The following is a 17443-nucleotide window of genomic DNA, read 5'->3' on the forward strand; positions in this document are numbered from 1 at the left end:
TAATATTTTAGAAAAGTTGCTCAGCACCAGCCCCTAAGCAAACTAATAATCTATATAAATGTTTCAGCCACAAGTGGCTATTCGTAGCTAATTAGATGCACTATACTACAATAAGATAGCTATGGCTTTTCAAGCATTTGCTTTACATTGGTCTGCAAACCTTTCCTGGGAACACATATCTGCATGTTGTATTATTACTACATGTGTGGCATATTAAGCGCCACAGAGCCACCATCACTTTAGAATAGATTGTCTTGATGCGATGTTCAATAGTAAAGTAGTTTGCAAGGAAGATCAAAGTAACCACATGGACAATTCAGTCTGTTTACTACTTTGCATTACAAGTACCTCTATTATAGCCAGGTATGCATATTTGTTTGCTGAGATATATTCTATGTTCTTGCAAGCATCTTTTTGAATCTTTGGTTGCTTTGTAGACTGTCTGTCGGTAAAATTGCATTCTGTATAGTCATAACATGGTGGACCAACTCCAGGAGGTTGTAATCAATTACTACACTATCCATGATATGCAGTAGCTAAATGTACTTTAAATACTCAAAAAATGCTTACAAACTGGTTAGTTGGAAATGCACCAAAGATGTAAACTGTTACAATATTTACACTATGCTGTGCTACTATGAGATTGGCAAGTTTAAGGGCAAGCAGGCCAAAAATAGACTTACTGTATGATAAATAAACAACTTAAGAGAAGTCAAAGGGAGTGCTGCTTTCCTTATTCCTATACTGTTAACATGCAGCAAGCCAGAGAGTAGGGGATAGGATATAATGAGATTACACAGTGAGGTATGAATGATACAGCATATTTGGGGGGTCTGGGGTCATATTTCCCAGGATTATAGAAGGTCTGTTATAACGTGTTCTTACTGTGTTGTTAAAGATAAATTATTAGCTACAGCTTATTAAAGGAGATGTATACAATATATCCGTGAGTGGTTGAATGCTCTATTAGAGTATTTAGATTATTTGCTACAAGCAGTGAACAATGATAATGGGGGCGTGGAACCCCTTTTAAAAATGGTCCAAATGCTTCAACAAACCTTCAAAGGGCGCTTTTATATACTTCATGACAATTTTCTCAAAACTTAATGCTAAGCTACCCTACTAGTATAGTTTCAGCTACAATCCAGTCACTATCCATGTAGAGTGTTCAGCTACAAACATGATAACCTATAGGAGAGATAATGTGGTAATTTTATACAATATTAAAACAGAATGGAGTTACCAACATGTAAAGACTACTCAGTGAGTTTCAAATTTTTCATGCATGATGTTCACCTTTGGTGGTATCAGACTGGTATCAGTAAAGCTATAAATGTCTGGATGGCAACATACGTCAGAAGGAGCTGAGCAAAAGCTAATATAAGCCATGAATTCTTTGAAAAAAGCCAGCCATTAGCATTGTTAGCATAGCAAAACCAGTAGTAAACCACAAATAAAATTCATTCAGTGAAGCCATAAATGCTTGTTATCCTCATGTTTGATGGCCACAAAACCAGAAAACTGCAGTTAATGAAATTAACAATGTGTTTAGTAAGCTAGTCTATCAACTACTATAGAAATGACTAGCTCTTTTTGTGAGTGATGCCTCAGTGCAGCAAAGTATCAGTATCGGCCATTTACATCTAAAATGTAGTCGCTATTGGATCAGTAGTGAAAATATGCATCACCGCATCTCAGGTAGACATTTTGCTTGTGCTATGCACGAAATATAGCATTCAAAGAGTGGAGTAGAGATGAAATATAGATCTCAGCTTCACCTTGTCCTACATAATTTGTCTCTCACCCACTCTTTTGCATGCTATAATCACATGTAGCATTTACATTAATGTATACCGTATAGCGGGTTATTTTTGAAACAGAAAATTTTGCACAAGAAGCAAAATCTGAATTTCGAAACATTTTAAATTCGAAGAGTGCATATTTCGAAGTCCGGATGGATTTCAAATAAATGGAAATTCGTGTCACAAAATATGAATGTTTGCCAAAAACTGACTTACTGATGGAATAATCCTCATCCCTGTGCACTGGAGAGAAGACTGAGGGAGTCTCGAGTAGAGTAAATTCACTGGCTTGATCGTGCTCGATTGTAGTTACTGCTCAGCTATTTAGCTACCATAGATTCTAGAGCAGACGGCATCAATTCCCATTCTGGATCACCTGTTTTCTGGTTATCTGCATAGTAATGATACAATTTACCCATTATCATTAGTAATACTGAGCTTAAACTTGAGGAATACACAAGTGAATCGCCGAAAGTTGGATCGTTGCTTTCACTAGTGGGAATTTATTTTCAAAGAACAACCGGAGGTGGGAATTTATTTTCGAACAGAATGGCCTCTTTGAAATATCCGAAAATAAAAACCTTTTGAAAATTACCAGCTTCACCACTTTCATATTTGTTTAGTAAATCAATGAGCACAGGTACTCTTCCTAGAGACTGGGTTTCTGCTAATGTTGTGCCAGTTTTTAAGCATGATGATAGACATATCCCCAGCAACTATCGACCTATAAGCTTAACATCAGTTGTTATCAAAACTATGGAATGTATTATACATTCTGAGCTAACTGTGGTATTAGAGTCTCATAATTTAATTAGCACTCACCAATTTGGCTTCTGTAAGAATCACTCAGCTACTCACCTCTTACTTGAGGCTGTACATGATTGGGCCAAAGCATTGGAGGGCCGTGACAGTATTCACTGTTTATTCCTTGATTTTGCAAAGGCGTTTGACAGTGTGCCTCACCATCGGCTTTTGTTGAAACTGCAGTCCTTGGGTGTTTCTGGTGAATTACTTGACTGGACTAAATGTTTTCTAACTACAAGATCTCAGTGAATTGTTGTAAATGGGCAGTTCTCTAAATGGCTTCCTGTAGCCTCTGGCGTTCGTCAGGGTTCCATTTTGGGCCTGCTTCTGTTCATTTTATATATTGATGATATTAGACATGTTGTTCAGGATTCGTCTATCAAATATTTTGCTGACGATCTCTCCCTTTATCTTCAGGTGTCATGTTATGAAGATTGTCTCAAGTTACAGAATGATCTAACACGTGTCCATGTTTGGTCTCTTAAGTGGCACCCTAAGCTAAACCCAAAAAAGTGTGAAGCTGTTAACATCAGCAATAAGCATTCTCCTATCACTTTTTCCTACTCTATTGGATCCCATACAATCTCGTGGTCCCAGAAGGTGAAGTATCTTGGTGTTATTATTAACTCGAAACTTAAGTGGAATGATCATTGTCAATATGTTGTCAGTAAAGCTACCGAGTGTCTGAATCGTATACGTCGTGCTATGTTTGGTTGTACACAAGCTGCTAAAATTGGTGCCTACAAAGCTCTAGTTAGACCTCATTTAGAGTACGCTTGTGCCGTATGGTCTCCATACGCGGCTCAAGATATTAGTTTACTGGAGTTTGTACAACATAGGGCTGCACGCTGGATCAAAAGTTTTTGGGATTCATCTACTAATAAATGGTCCAAATCCTCAATTATTTGTGTCAATGAACTGGGATGGCCCTCACTCAAAGCACGTCGTGACTATATATCTATTTGGACTCTGTATTCCATCTTCCATAAGAGAACAGCCATTGATTTCTCTAAATATTTTCAATTTAACACACTATCTACTAGATCTCATTCCTTAACTTTAAACCTTGTGTGTTCTACGATCAACGCATTTAGGCACTCATTCTTTGTGGCTGTGCCATTTCTATTGAACTTCTTACCTCCAAAAATTTTGTCACAGCCAACTGCAGGCAGTTTTAAGCATAAGCTTAAACATTTTCTGTTTTGTAAATAGCTATATCATTTCTTATTTGTAATTTGTTTTGATTGTATATATGTATGTATGTTCTGTGTATGTATGTATGTATGCTCTGTATGTGTATATGTATGTATGTTCTGTGTTGGGGACCACCTAGTACAGGCTAACTAGCCTTTTGTGGAACCCTTCTTTGGAAAAATTGATAATAATAATAATAATAATAATAGCTATATGGTACATCACAATTCATTGTCACATGTATCTAATTCCATGCTGTGTTACTTATAGCTACACAAAAACAGTCAAGCTGTAAAAACGGGTGCTGCCCCAAAAGATTTTGGCACCAAATTTATCTGCATTATCTTTAAAAAATAGATTTGTCATTGCGCTTGTCAAGTATGTCTTCTTCTGGTTGCTCAGTGTCTCGTCACCCCTCTATTGTTCTATATTGAACAGGTTACTATTGCATGCTAGCTGTCCTGTAACTGCCTGATATGGAGCTGTGGTTGCATAAACTGTTATATATGGCGAAAACATATTATTTTAAGCTTCCCACACTGGGTTCTTTATAATTTATTACCACACTGTGTCTTATTTCATGCTGTCAGCCTTACTCAATTGGGCCTGTATCTTTTGTACAACTTTACTTAACTAATGTGTAAGGTGCTGTTTGGACCTATGCTAGAAGCAATGCAATGATCAAACTCTGTGCCAGGCATAATTTTACAGCATAATTGCTTCTGTAATTGTAACAATACCTTCATAATGGATCTACAGTGAAGGGTATTTGCTAATTATACAATTATTTCATCACAGCGTCACTGATAGCATAACATAACAATTAAGTAATAATTATATGGAATTATATTACATGCTAAACTGTTTAATGTTAATCCTGTAGTCCAGTTTTTGATGCGAGAATCGAGAAAAGGTTAGCATCAATATAAATATTTTAAAATTGTTGTTTAGTGCATTGCACCCAGGGCTGCCCACAGGGAGGGGGGGGACTGGGGCATTCTGCCTGGGCCCAGGAGGCTCCATGAAGGGCCCCTTGAATACCTGTTTAAAAGATCGATATACTCTAATAGAGCAGTCAGATCTAGATACTCTAATAGAGCAGTCACAGTATTATTCAGAGGAGCAATGTAGCAAGCTTATAAATAAATAGATATGGTTGGTGAGGGGTAGCTATTGTCATTGTCAGCATATAATGGCCTTTTTTTGTAGTCTTCAACCTACAGTTTGGGTGAAGTTGTGATTCAGAATGGAAACCTCCTTGCCCCTGGGGCCCCATTTTAATTCTTTGCCCTGGGCCCCTTAATTTCTGTGAGTGGCCTTGATTGCATCTATTAGTGCTAGTTAATTTATTGATGTATATCCTTGCAATAGCTGTTAATAAATACTTTTTATTTACATAGTTCTGATGCACAAGAGGAGTCACAACCTAATATGCTTTATGAAAAGCACAACAGCAGACCATCATCAAGCAGTCATTGTTGTGACCAAGATGATGTACAGCAGCAGCAGCAGCAGCAGCAGCAGCAGCAGCAGCAGCAGCAGCAGCAGCAGCAGCAGCAGCAGCAGCAGCAGCAGCAGCAGCAGCAGCAGCAGCAGCAGCAGCAGCAGCAGCAGCAGCAGCAGCAGCAGCAGCAGCAGCAGCAGCAGCAGCAGCAGCAGCAGCAGCAGCAGCAGCAGCAGCAGCAGCAGCAGCAGCAGCAGCAGCAGCAGCAGCAGCAGCAGCAGCAGCAGCAGCAGCAGCAGCAGCAGCAGCAGCAGCAGCAGCAGCAGCAGCAGCAGCAGCAGCAGCAGCAGCAGCAGCAGCAGCAGCAGCAGCAGCAGCAGCAGCAGCAGGAGGAGGAGGAGGAGGAAGAGGCAGAGTACGATGTTATTAGTGAATCACTGTCAGATCATCTTTATGACACAATTTCATCATCGGGTATTCATGTATCGTTATCAGAGGGGCAATCAGATACCTACAATCAATTATCAAATCAAAATGATAGACAGTCATCAGGTCAGGATAGTACATCACGACCGGATCAGAGTGATCAAAATCAGAATGCTGGAAAACCATTAGATCAAAATGAGCAACCATCAAGTCAAGGTGATGCATCATCTCCAGTTCCAATGAAATGACCAATGGAGATGCCTGACATGGGTAAGTAAAAGCTTTGTAGTGGCCAGTACTGAAGGTCTGACAACTTGTGTTGCAACTTTTTTGTTTTGGATTACCTAATAAACAGAATTGTTTGTCAATCTTATGGCACTATAACATTAATATATCCTTTATGAAGGAGAAAAATATGAATCATATAATTAAAAGTATAAGAAAAAATTAGGAATTTTAGACTAGAGTAGGGATCAACTAGACTATAGTGCACCAATAAAAGTACTGAAATAAGCTTGAGTTATAGTCAAGTGGCTTAGCAGCATTAAAATGCATTATTGTTACAGAGCAGATAAAAGCACCAAATTTTTTTTAGAGCTTCTGTAAACCATACTAATCTCACCAAATCATTAATATTCACTTGATTTTCCAATTTGAATTTTTATAAATTAGCAATTTATACTACTATTGTATGATTTGTATTCCATCAGCTGTAAATTAAATGTACAAGAGTAAAAGCATGTTTCTTCTCCAGAACATATGTTTTGAATGGCTTCAGAGACAACATGTTTATTAAAATAGAAAAACAATTAAAAGGTGGTGTTAATCTCTGTATTGCTTTTTCAAAGTGTGTATTAAAAAGAAAATTGAACCATGTGTTTTGGGGAGTTGTAATTATTTAAAGAGTGTCAGATTTCTTTATAATCTGTTGTGTCAAATTTTCTTCTGGTGAGTCCCTAATGTCTTACTTTTATTAGAATAAGTACAGTATGCATTGCTTGGTAGATGACAACAGTTCCAAACAATATGAAGCTAGATTGGAAAAAGTGTATTATTTGCCAACAGGAAACTGTTGAGCCTTTGAAATGCCCATTGCAGGGTCCAGGAACAAGAGAAGATAAATCAGAAGCCTACAGATCCTTTCTGGCCAATGTAGAGCGGTTTCAGGCCATTGGCGCACTTCCAACGAATATCTATTTTGAAAGTTGCCACTTGAAGTACAACAATTCTAAGCTTAAAAAGGTAATGAAAAGAAAATCTTGCATGGATGAGCATAAGTATGAAAGAAGAATTAATAAAAGACAGGCAATTGATATGGATGTTTGCTTGTTTTGTCAGAAAGGAAATGAGGAAGACGATCTTCATCAGGTTCTAACATTTGATGCAGACACAAATATACGAACCATGATTACTGAGCTACAGGATACTATCCTTCTTTCTCGAATTGATGGAGGAGACCTAATTGCAAAAGAAACTAAGTATCACTTGAAATGCTTGGTTAATTTAAGAAATCGTTTCAGAAGCCATACCAGAAACTTAAGCCAGCAACATCAAAACATAGATGAAAAATTGAATGAGTCAAGAACATTTGTAGAACTAACGAACTACATTGAAAACGCCGTAGATTCTGGAATTCTCATATTCAAGCTTTCTGAAATACACTCCCTCTATGTGAATCGTCTTGAAGATCTAGGTATTAACAAACTGGTCAACAAAACCAGACTGAAAGATACTTTGTTGCAGCATTTTCCAGAAGCACAAGAGCAACATGATGGCAAAAACACCATTATTGTTTTCAAGGAAGGAATGAAAAATATGTTAAAGGAAGCCCTTAAGAAACGAGACTTCTCAGAAGATGCTGCGATACTTGCTAAAGCAGCAGTGATAGTCCGGAATGACATTTTAACCACCATTGTGTTAGCTTCACTGGTGCATTTCTGCCTAATTGTCAAGAAGATTCTTTGCTCTCCAGCCTTAAATCACTTGTTTCCCTAATATTAAACGGTCAGGACAGACATGAAACACAAGCTTGTCTTACTGCTGCCCAAGTTCTACTGTGCAATGTAAAAAGGAAATCACCCTCTAGAAATGATGTGAAAATAAGGCATAGTCTGCAGCGAGAGCCACCTATCCCAGTATACATTGGCTTGAATATTAATACATCAAATGACTAGAAGTAAGAAGCTTATTGATAAATTATATCAGATGGGAATCACCATTTCATATGACAGAGTTATGGAACTTGAAGAATGGATTGCCACCTCTGTCTGTGAACAATTTGAAAAAGATGGTGTTGTAGCTCCTACTGGTCTTCGGAAAGGTTTATTTACTGTTAGTGCACAGGATAATATAGACCACAACCCTAGCTCAACCACTGCTGTCAATTCCTTTCATGGCACTGGAATCACTCTTTTCCAATTTCCAACTAAGGCGAACCCTGGTGAAAGCAGACCTCCTGTAACAATACCACCTTCTGGACCCAAGCAGCACTTCCTACCTGATAATTATGCCATAGTCCCAGCTGTAGCTCTGACGGCAAGTGCTATTGATGTACCAATGCATCTGAACAGTAATACAGAACCGCTTCAAACCTACCTGTGTGAGGCACAATCCAAGGAGAAATGCTGGAGTGAGAATGCACTGACCCTTGTTGAGAAGGAAAAACTTACCAGTGAAGATTATTTGGTGTGGGCTGCATATCATGCTTCACAGCAACCTCCCATAGAAGATCCTCCAGCTGTGTGTATGCTACTGCCACTTTTCTATGAAAAGGCTGCTACCCCTGCAATGGTAAAGCATGGCATGAATGTACAAAGACAGGTAATTGAGTATCTAAACCCTGGACAAATTCCAGTCACTACCTTTGATCAGCCACTATTTGCCCTGGCAAAGCTTGTACAATCAGATACTCATGGTGAGTCAATGCATGTTGTTATGCTTGGTGGCTTGCACATAGAGATGGCCCTCTGGAGTACACTGGGAGATGTCTTGGAAGGTTCTGGCTGGACTTCAGCATTAACTGAATCAGAGGTTGCCTCATCTGGTACAGCTAACTCCTTTTTGAAGGTTTCTCATCTTGCGCAAACCAGGCATTCCCACCAAGTAACTCTCTTAACCCTCTGGAAACTTCCAAAGGTGGCCTTTTTGCAATCAGGAAGCAATCAATCTGAAGCAGCTTGGAAAGATGACATGCAGAACAGAAGTCCTATGTTTATGTACTGGGACTTTATCTTGAGGTATGAAACTCTTATTTTGATCTTTGTCCGGGCTCATAGAGAGAAGAACTTTGCTTTGTATGTGGAAGTCTTGGAGAACCTGACACCTCTTTTCTTTGCACTGGATCATGTAAATTATGCAAGATGGTTGCCTGTCCACATTAGAGACATGAAGTGTTTGCCAAGTCCTATCAAAGATGAGTTTGAAAAGCAGTGCCATTGGGTTCTATCAAAGACCAATAACAGATTTTCAGCAATTCCAGATGACCAAGCACATGAGCAAGAAACTGCCTACATAAAAGGCTCTGGCGGTTGTATTAGACTCACAGAAAATGCTGCTTCATTTAGACGATGGATGTTGTCAGGACCAGAGTTGGCAAGATTGCAGAAACAATTTGAAGAACAGTACATGTATGGTGCTGACCCAGAACACCCAAGGAATTTCCAAAACTATGAGCAGGGTCTCTCAGCTCAGAAAACCTTTCAAAAGCAGGTTAACAGCCTCTTTAATACATTCATCAAAATGGGAAATCCTTTCCTAGATGATTTTCCAGAGCTAGTAACACTTGATAACCGTAACTGTGTAGATGATTCAGTCACAGCTGCCCTGCATGCCTTAGAAGATACTGGTACCACACAGTATCATGACTTTGTAAAAAATGTTATTGAAGGTCGCTCTGTGTCTATACATCAGCCAATCAAGAAAAACTCATTTGCACTTTTCAAAATACCTCAGCCAAAAGCTATTTCTAAGCAAGGAAAGAAGTTTAAAATGCTTCAGAATAATGTAGCACTGTTTGGCCAGTTGTACATCTCCATGCAAAGCCGTGATGGAGACTTAAAGGAGTTCTTTGTCCACGAGATTTGGTCCTTTCCCCCTGCTCTCTCAGATTTGGGAAAGCTGCATTTATCAAACTCTAAGTCAGATTTGCTGAATTGCATTGGACAGTCAGGGCTATCTGATCCCCCTCAAACATATGAATGCACAGTGCTAGACGGTGCAGTTATTGTGCACTTTCTTCCCACAAATTTAGTGTGTAACTTTGAAGAGTATGCAGATCAGGTTTTTATCCCTTACTTGACTAAACAGTTACAAAACTCCATGAGAATAGACCTTGTGTGGGACACACACCTTCCAAACTGTTTAAAGGAGTCTACAAGGGAAAAGAGAGGCAAGAGTGTGCGAAGAAAGGTATCTGGTCAAACTAAACTACCTGGCAATTGGGCAGATTTCCTACGTGACCCAAGGAACAAAAAGGAACTGTTCTCCTTCCTCACATCTAAGGTTGCTAAGTCCACTTTTCCACCCAACAAGGTTGTGTATGTGACATCTGATGAATCTGTAGTATCTGTGGGCCAAACCAACTCTGTGATGCCAGACTGCAATCATGAGGAAGCAGACACCAGAGTTGTTGTGCACATATCACATGCATTGGAGCAGGGACTTAAGACAATTGCAGTATGTATCGTGGAAACTGATGTTATTGTCATTCTTGCTGGTGTATTCTTCAAACTGACAGCAACTAATCCTCTTGCTGATATCTGGGTTACCTTTGATACAAGCAAGAATTTCAGAATATATAGTATTAATGCCATCTGTACTTACCTTGGTGAGGAAAGAGCATGAGCACTACTAATATTCCATGCTCTAACTGGCTGCGACACTACATCTGCATTCAGAGGCAAAGGCAAGAAATCAGCATGGCAAGCATATGAAGAAGTCACTGAGACATTTGAGTTTCTGATTACCCACCCGTTTGAGCATTTAGATTCTGACTCGGAGCATTTCCAGAGAATTGAGAGGCTAATAGTTGTTCTATATAGTAAAACCTGCCACCTAATGTCTGTTAATGACGCAAGAGAAGAATTATTTTGTCATAAGAACAGAAAAATGGACATGATACCACCAACGCAAGATGCACTTCATCAACATGTTAAACGAGCAGTTTACCAAGCTGGAATATGGACTACCAGCACTCAAGTGCAGCAGATGATTCCATCTCCAGAAGATTTTGGGTGGTCAAAGGATCCGCTGTTACAGTCTTGGATGCCAGTTTGGCTTACTATTCCAGAGGTATCTAAAGCATGCAGTGAGCTCATTAAATATTTTTGCAAAGGAGAATGCACAGCATGCAAATGTGTAAAAGCTAATCTAGTCTGCTCACCACTTTGTAATTGTAAGTGCAATAAACACAGAAGCGAAAATGAACAAACTACATGCTAACATTTATTTTTGTTATTTTGTACCATTGTGACAGTTATGTATGTATCTTAGTAACCTATTGTTACATCTATTATAGTATTCTAATGTCAGTAATTTAGTATATTCGTTTTTTTCAAACTCCAACAGTGAAAAAAACGTTTTCCTGGCTAATAATGGCGGCCATCTTGTTATTCTCAGAGTAAACAAAAAAATTGCAGTGGGCTCCTAGGCTAATGTTAACAAGTACATCATAAACTAGCTGTACAAAAAAATTGACGCTTTTATCCGCCCTGTAACAATAATTCCACTAAGCCGCCTGACTTATGACAACATTATGACAACAAATCACTGTAACACAAAAAGAAGTGATATCCATACTGCGCTGTGAACATGGTAACATCATTGTGGGCAGTTTCACCTCTGTAGTTAGCTGATAAAACCATGTATGTGTATAGCATTTGCAAATTAGTTTTGAGGTACACTTGCCTGAAACCATGCATTTGTATAAAATGTATTGGAGCAATAGTAGGTGTATCAAATTAGCATAGTAGTGTGAGTGTATGAGGCATTTTCAGTCATATCAATGCAGGGGTGGCTGAGCAGGAGGGGGCTACAGTGGTGGATCTAGGATTTTTAAAAGGGGGTTTCTGCAGTTGGTATAGCTGAATAGGGCATCTGATGACATTTCTCCAGAAAATTTAGAAATTTTAGAAGCTCTGAGATTGGGTTTTTAGGTTACTTTTAGTTAGCAATTACAATAAATCCAATGCTTTAAACTGTAAATACTATAGCTAACTATAGTATAGGGCAAAGATTGTAACTATAAGCTGTAGCTTAATTGATTGCTTTATTTACTTGACTGCTCTATTAGAGTAGCAATCTCAATCGTTTTTAATGCAGTGGGAGATGAAAAGTGAAGTGTTGCTGATGGTTTAATAGCTATAAATAGTGTCAGTTAAATGCAGCTACAGTGGTATATAGTTGTTTGATGTGACAAATTGTCAGTACACAATGTTTATGTATCAAGACACACGATAGTGTGTCGTGCGGCCCAAGAAGCCGGCGCGCCACACCGTGAGTATATTAACAGGAAGAAAGCAAATGCAATTTTCACACCTATGTAGCTCCGTGATCCCTTATCCGATTGGAACCAAATTTGCTGGAGACGTGCCGCCCAGTCAGGGTAGTCTACATACCAAATTTGAAGAAAATCGCTCCAGCCATTTCCGAGATACGAGCGAACAAAATTTCGTTTTAATTTCTTCGTTTTTTTCTTCTTCATCTTCATTTCGCACACTTCGTAAAATTCGCCATAAAACACGAATGCGTGCTCGGATTGGGCTGACATTTGGCACACTTAAAGGGCTCATTAAGGCGGATCTCCGTACCAACTTTGGTAGGAATCCGATGAACATTCACGGAGTTATGACCGATTATTTGCGTAAAATAAGGTCGCAGGTCTGTCACGCCTACAGGGTAAACGCCTTGGAGGAATCAGTTGAAAATTGATATGTAGATGGAGCAACCATCGTAGGAGTGCCTTTTTGTGGTTTGAAAGGAATCGGGATAAAGACCATGGAGATATGACACGAAACCCAACCTGTGTCAAAATTACGCGATCGATTTTTATGAATAAAAAAACTATTAGTTTTCGTATCTACCAGGCAAACCGCTTAGAGCAACGAGCTGAAAATCAGCATGTAGCTGGAATAATCATCATAGAAAGTCCTTGCAGTAGTACAGAAGAATCGGATTACAAATCACTGAGTTATGATTCGAAAGGCAACTAGGTGCAGCAAAAGCGAGATCGAGATACTCTAATAGAACAGTCACCCTAATAAAGCATTCAGCTGCATTTATAATTCACTCAGTTATATTACATTGTAAGTTATTCTGTAGGGAATTCAGCTACAAACAAGTCACCCTGTAGTCAGATCAGCTAGAAGAAGGTACCTAATAGAGAGTTCGGCTACAAATAAGGCCAATGAAACTTGATTACCAGTTTCTCGCTCAGATTTTTGAAAATTTGATGAGGGTGGGCGGTTATTATTCATTACTCATTATTATTATTTATTATTAGCACTTTACAGTGACCAGCACTGAAGGTCTGACAGCAACATGTGAGTATTTTCCAAAAGCACAACACACATCCCAATCATGAAGATTTCTACCAAAAAAGTGAGATCTACGTAGCTAAAATACGTTACTAATCCATATAACAAATGATTTTTCCATTAGAGTATAGCTGATTGCTCCATTAGAGTAAAAGTAACTGCTCTATTAGAGTATTTCAATCTGAAATACCAATAATGAAATTCCGTGCGGGTGTATCAAAAGCATGCGGGCGATGACGCGAAACTGCTAATCAAGTTTCATTGGCCTAAGCCATCATGTAGAGAGTTCAGCTCAAATAAATCACCCTGTAGAGAATTCAGCTACAAACAAATTGCCCTGTAGAGAGATCAGCTAGAAGAAGTTACCTTGTAGAGAGTTCAGTTACAAAGAAACAATCATGCAAAGAGTTCAGCTACAAATAAATCACCCAGTAAAAAGTTCCGCTATGAACAGATCACACTGTAGAGAGTTCAGTTAGAAACAAGTCATCCTGTAGAGAGATCAGCTAGAAGAAGTAACCTTGTAGAGAGTTCAGTTACAAAGAAACAATCATGCGAGTTTAGCTGCAAACAAATCACCCAGTAGAAAGTTCCGCTATTAACAGATCACACTGTAGAGAGTTCAGTTAGAAACAAGTCATCCTGTAGATAGATCAGCTAGAAGAAGTCACTTTGTAGAGAGTTCAGCTACAAAGAAACCACCATGTAAAAGAGTTCAGCTGCAAACAAATCACCTGTAGAGAATTCAACTACAAACAAATCACCCTGTAGAAAGATCAGCTAGAAGAAGTTACCTTGTAGAGAGTTCAGCTACAAACAAATCACCCTGTAGAAAGTTCAGCTACAAACAAGTCACCCTGTAGAGAGATCAGCTAGAAACAAGTCATCCTGTAGAGAGTTCAGCTAGAAGAAGTTACGTTGTACAGAGTTCAGCTACAAAGAAACTACCATGTAGAGAGTTCAGCTGCAAATAAATCGCCCTGTAGAGAATTCAGCTACAAACAAATCACCCTGTAGAAAGATCAGCTAGAAGAAGTTACCTTGTAGAGAGTTCAGCTGCAAACAAATCACCCTGTAGAGAGTTCAGCTACAAAGAAACTACCATATAGAGAGTTGAGCTGCAAACAAATCGCCCTGTAGAGAATTCAGCTACAAACAAATCACCCTGTAGAAAAGTAGATCAGCTAGAAGAAGTTACCTTGTAGAGAGTTCAGCTACAAACAAATCACCCTGTAGAGAGTTCAGCTACAAACAAGCCACCATGTAGAGAGTTCAGCTAGAAGAAGTTACATTGTAGAGAGTTCAGCTACAAAGAAACTACCATGTAGAGAGTTCAGCTGCAAACAAATCGCCCTGTAGAGAATTCAGCTACAAACAAATCACCCTGTAGAAAGATCAGCTAGAAGAAGTTACCTTGTAGAGAGTTCAGCTGCAAACAAATCACCCTGTAGAGAGTTCAGCTACAAACAAGTCACCCTGTAGAGAGATCAGCTAGAAACAAGTCATCCTGTAGAGACTTCAGCTAGAAGAAGTTACATTGTAGATAGTTCAGCTACAAAGAAACTACCATGTAGAGAGTTTAGCTGCAAACAAATCGCCCTGTAGAGAATTCAGCTACAAACAAATCACCCTGTAGAAAGATCAGCTAGAAGAAGTTACCTTGTAGAGAGTTCAGCTACAAACAAATCACCCTGTAGAAAGTTCAGCTACAAACAAGTCACCCTGTAGAGAGATCAGCTAGAAACAAGTCATCCTGTAGAGAGTTCAGCTAGAAGAAGTTACGTTGTACAGAGTTCAGCTACAAAGAAACTACCATGTAGAGAGTTCAGCTGCAAATAAATCGCCCTGTAGAGAATTCAGCTACAAACAAATCACCCTGTAGAAAGATCAGCTAGAAGAAGTTACCTTGTAGAGAGTTCAGCTGCAAACAAATCACCCTGTAGAGAGTTCAGCTACAAAGAAACTACCATATAGAGAGTTGAGCTGCAAACAAATCGCCCTGTAGAGAATTCAGCTACAAACAAATCACCCTGTAGAAAAGTAGATCAGCTAGAAGAAGTTACCTTGTAGAGAGTTCAGCTACAAACAAATCACCCTGTAGAGAGTTCAGCTACAAACAAGCCACCATGTAGAGAGTTCAGCTAGAAGAAGTTACATTGTAGAGAGTTCAGCTACAAAGAAACTACCATGTAGAGAGTTCAGCTGCAAACAAATCGCCCTGTAGAGAATTCAGCTACAAACAAATCACCCTGTAGAAATATCAGCTAGAAGAAGTTACCTTGTAGAGAGTTTAGCTGCAAACAAATCACCCTGTAGAGAGTTCAGCCACAAACAAGTCACCCTGTAGAGAGATCAGCTAGAAACAAGTCATCCTGTAGAGACTTCAGCTAGAAGAAGTTACATTGTAGATAGTTCAGCTACAAAGAAACTACCATGTAGAGAGTTTAGCTGCAAACAAATCGCCCTGTAGAGAATTCAGCTACAAACAAATCACCCTGTAGAAAGCTCAGCTAGAAGAAGTTACCTTGTAGAGAGTTCAGCTACAAACAAATCACCTTGTAGAGAGTTCAGCTACAAACAAGTCACCCTGTAGAGAGATCAGCTAGAAACAAGCCACCCGTAGAGAGTTTAGCTAGAAGAAGTTACATTGTAGAGAGTTCAGCAGTTTAGCTGCAAACAAATCGCCCTGTAGAGAATTCAACTACAAACAAATCACCCTGTAGAAAGATCAGCTAGAAGAAGTTGCCTTGTAGAGAGTTCAGCTACAAACAATTCACCCTGTAGAGAGTTCAGCTACAAACAAGTCATCCGGTAGAGAGATCAGCTAGAAGGATCACCTTGCAGAGAGGTCAGCTACAAAGAAATCACCCTGCTTCATCTTTTCTTCTTCCTGTAGTAAAGAAAAAAATGACAGGTTAAAAAGCCCTAAAGCCGGCCATAGGCCAGCTTTGGGGTATACAAATGCAAAAAGAAGTGAAATCTAATCCAAAACAGCCAAGCTGTAAAAAAAGAGTGCGGCCCTGAGAAAGGCTATGGTGAAAAAAGATGTGAAATCCAAGGTGGTGGCCAAGAAATGGCTGGGATGGTAGGTTAATGGTAAAAATTTTAATAACAACAATTCAGTGAATTTGGTGCCACTTGGTCTTGGCACAAAATTCACTTGAATTGTCGTTATTAAAATTTTTACCATTAACCTACCATCACAGCCATTTCTTGGCCGCCACCTTGGATTTCACATCTTTTTTCACCATAGCCTTTCTCAGGGCCGCACTTTTTTTTTACAGCTTGGCTGTTTTGGATTAGATTTAGACTACTGCATGAACTAAATTTAAAAAGGGGTTTCTGTCAAAACCCCAGAAACCCATCTAGATCTATCACTGGGCTATCAAAGTGTAGTTTGAGTCGTACAGACCATAATTTCCTAGGCACACAAATAAAAAAACTTTTAATAAGTTCTGGATGGTATTTTAGACTATGTCAGTCTGCTTGTGATGCGTTACGGTTGACTGCTATTAGATTCTTAAGTTACACACATCAACCAATAAAAATGGGGGAAGGAGGTCCCCCTCATCTATGGAATATTTAGATTTAAATACAAAGCACACATTTAATGTCACAAAAGATTTAATTATACATGATTCCTGGTAAAATTAATATTTTAGATATAAACTGCCACCTTCATCATGACCCTAGTACTATTTGAATGTAATTTTGGTGGTATGGTATTTTATGAATTTTGTTTGATTTTTGATAATGCAAAAATGTGTATATGCTGTGAAATAAAATGCTTTGTTTGTGGTGTTTTTTAGAATGCTGAAGAACTACTTGATCAACTGCTTTCAAAGCAAACTCTCATGTCTTTTTGTATATGATAAATATATATGTTTTTGTTATTAATTACCCGCATAGTATATATACAGGGGCAGATCTAGGATTTTTTGAAAGGGGGGGCTAAGCTGGACAGGGACATAGGTAACTAACCAGACATTAGAAGATACCAAGCCTTCTCACAAGACCCTAGTTGTAAGATTAATGTAGTATCCACAGTAAAATCAGCTATTTGGAATAATGACTACATTAGTGTGCAAAGCACACTAGCATGTGAAGCATGTCAACCTTGGGGGTATGCCCCCAGGAATTTTTTGAAACTTAGGCCCTCTAAGGGTGAATCTGAGAGTATTTTTAGCAGGTTTTCAGTAGAAAATAATGGAATTTCAGTTTATTATACTTATATCATTCAA

At 38.9% G+C, this 17443-nt stretch overlaps 1 long non-coding RNA gene across 1 annotated transcript; it reads left to right on the forward strand.

The window, feature by feature from the left end:
- Positions 1-5515: 5515 nt before the first annotated feature.
- On the forward strand, positions 5516-17113 carry LOC136244665 (uncharacterized). Its single transcript, XR_010695501.1, has 2 exons — positions 5516-5940; positions 17012-17113. It is a non-coding gene; the product is annotated as an uncharacterized lncRNA (long non-coding RNA).
- Positions 17114-17443: the final 330 nt, after the last annotated feature.

The sequence above is a fragment of the Dysidea avara genome, chromosome 14 (genome assembly GCF_963678975.1).
Source record: "Dysidea avara chromosome 14, odDysAvar1.4, whole genome shotgun sequence".
NCBI classification, from domain to species: domain Eukaryota; kingdom Metazoa; phylum Porifera; class Demospongiae; order Dictyoceratida; family Dysideidae; genus Dysidea; species Dysidea avara.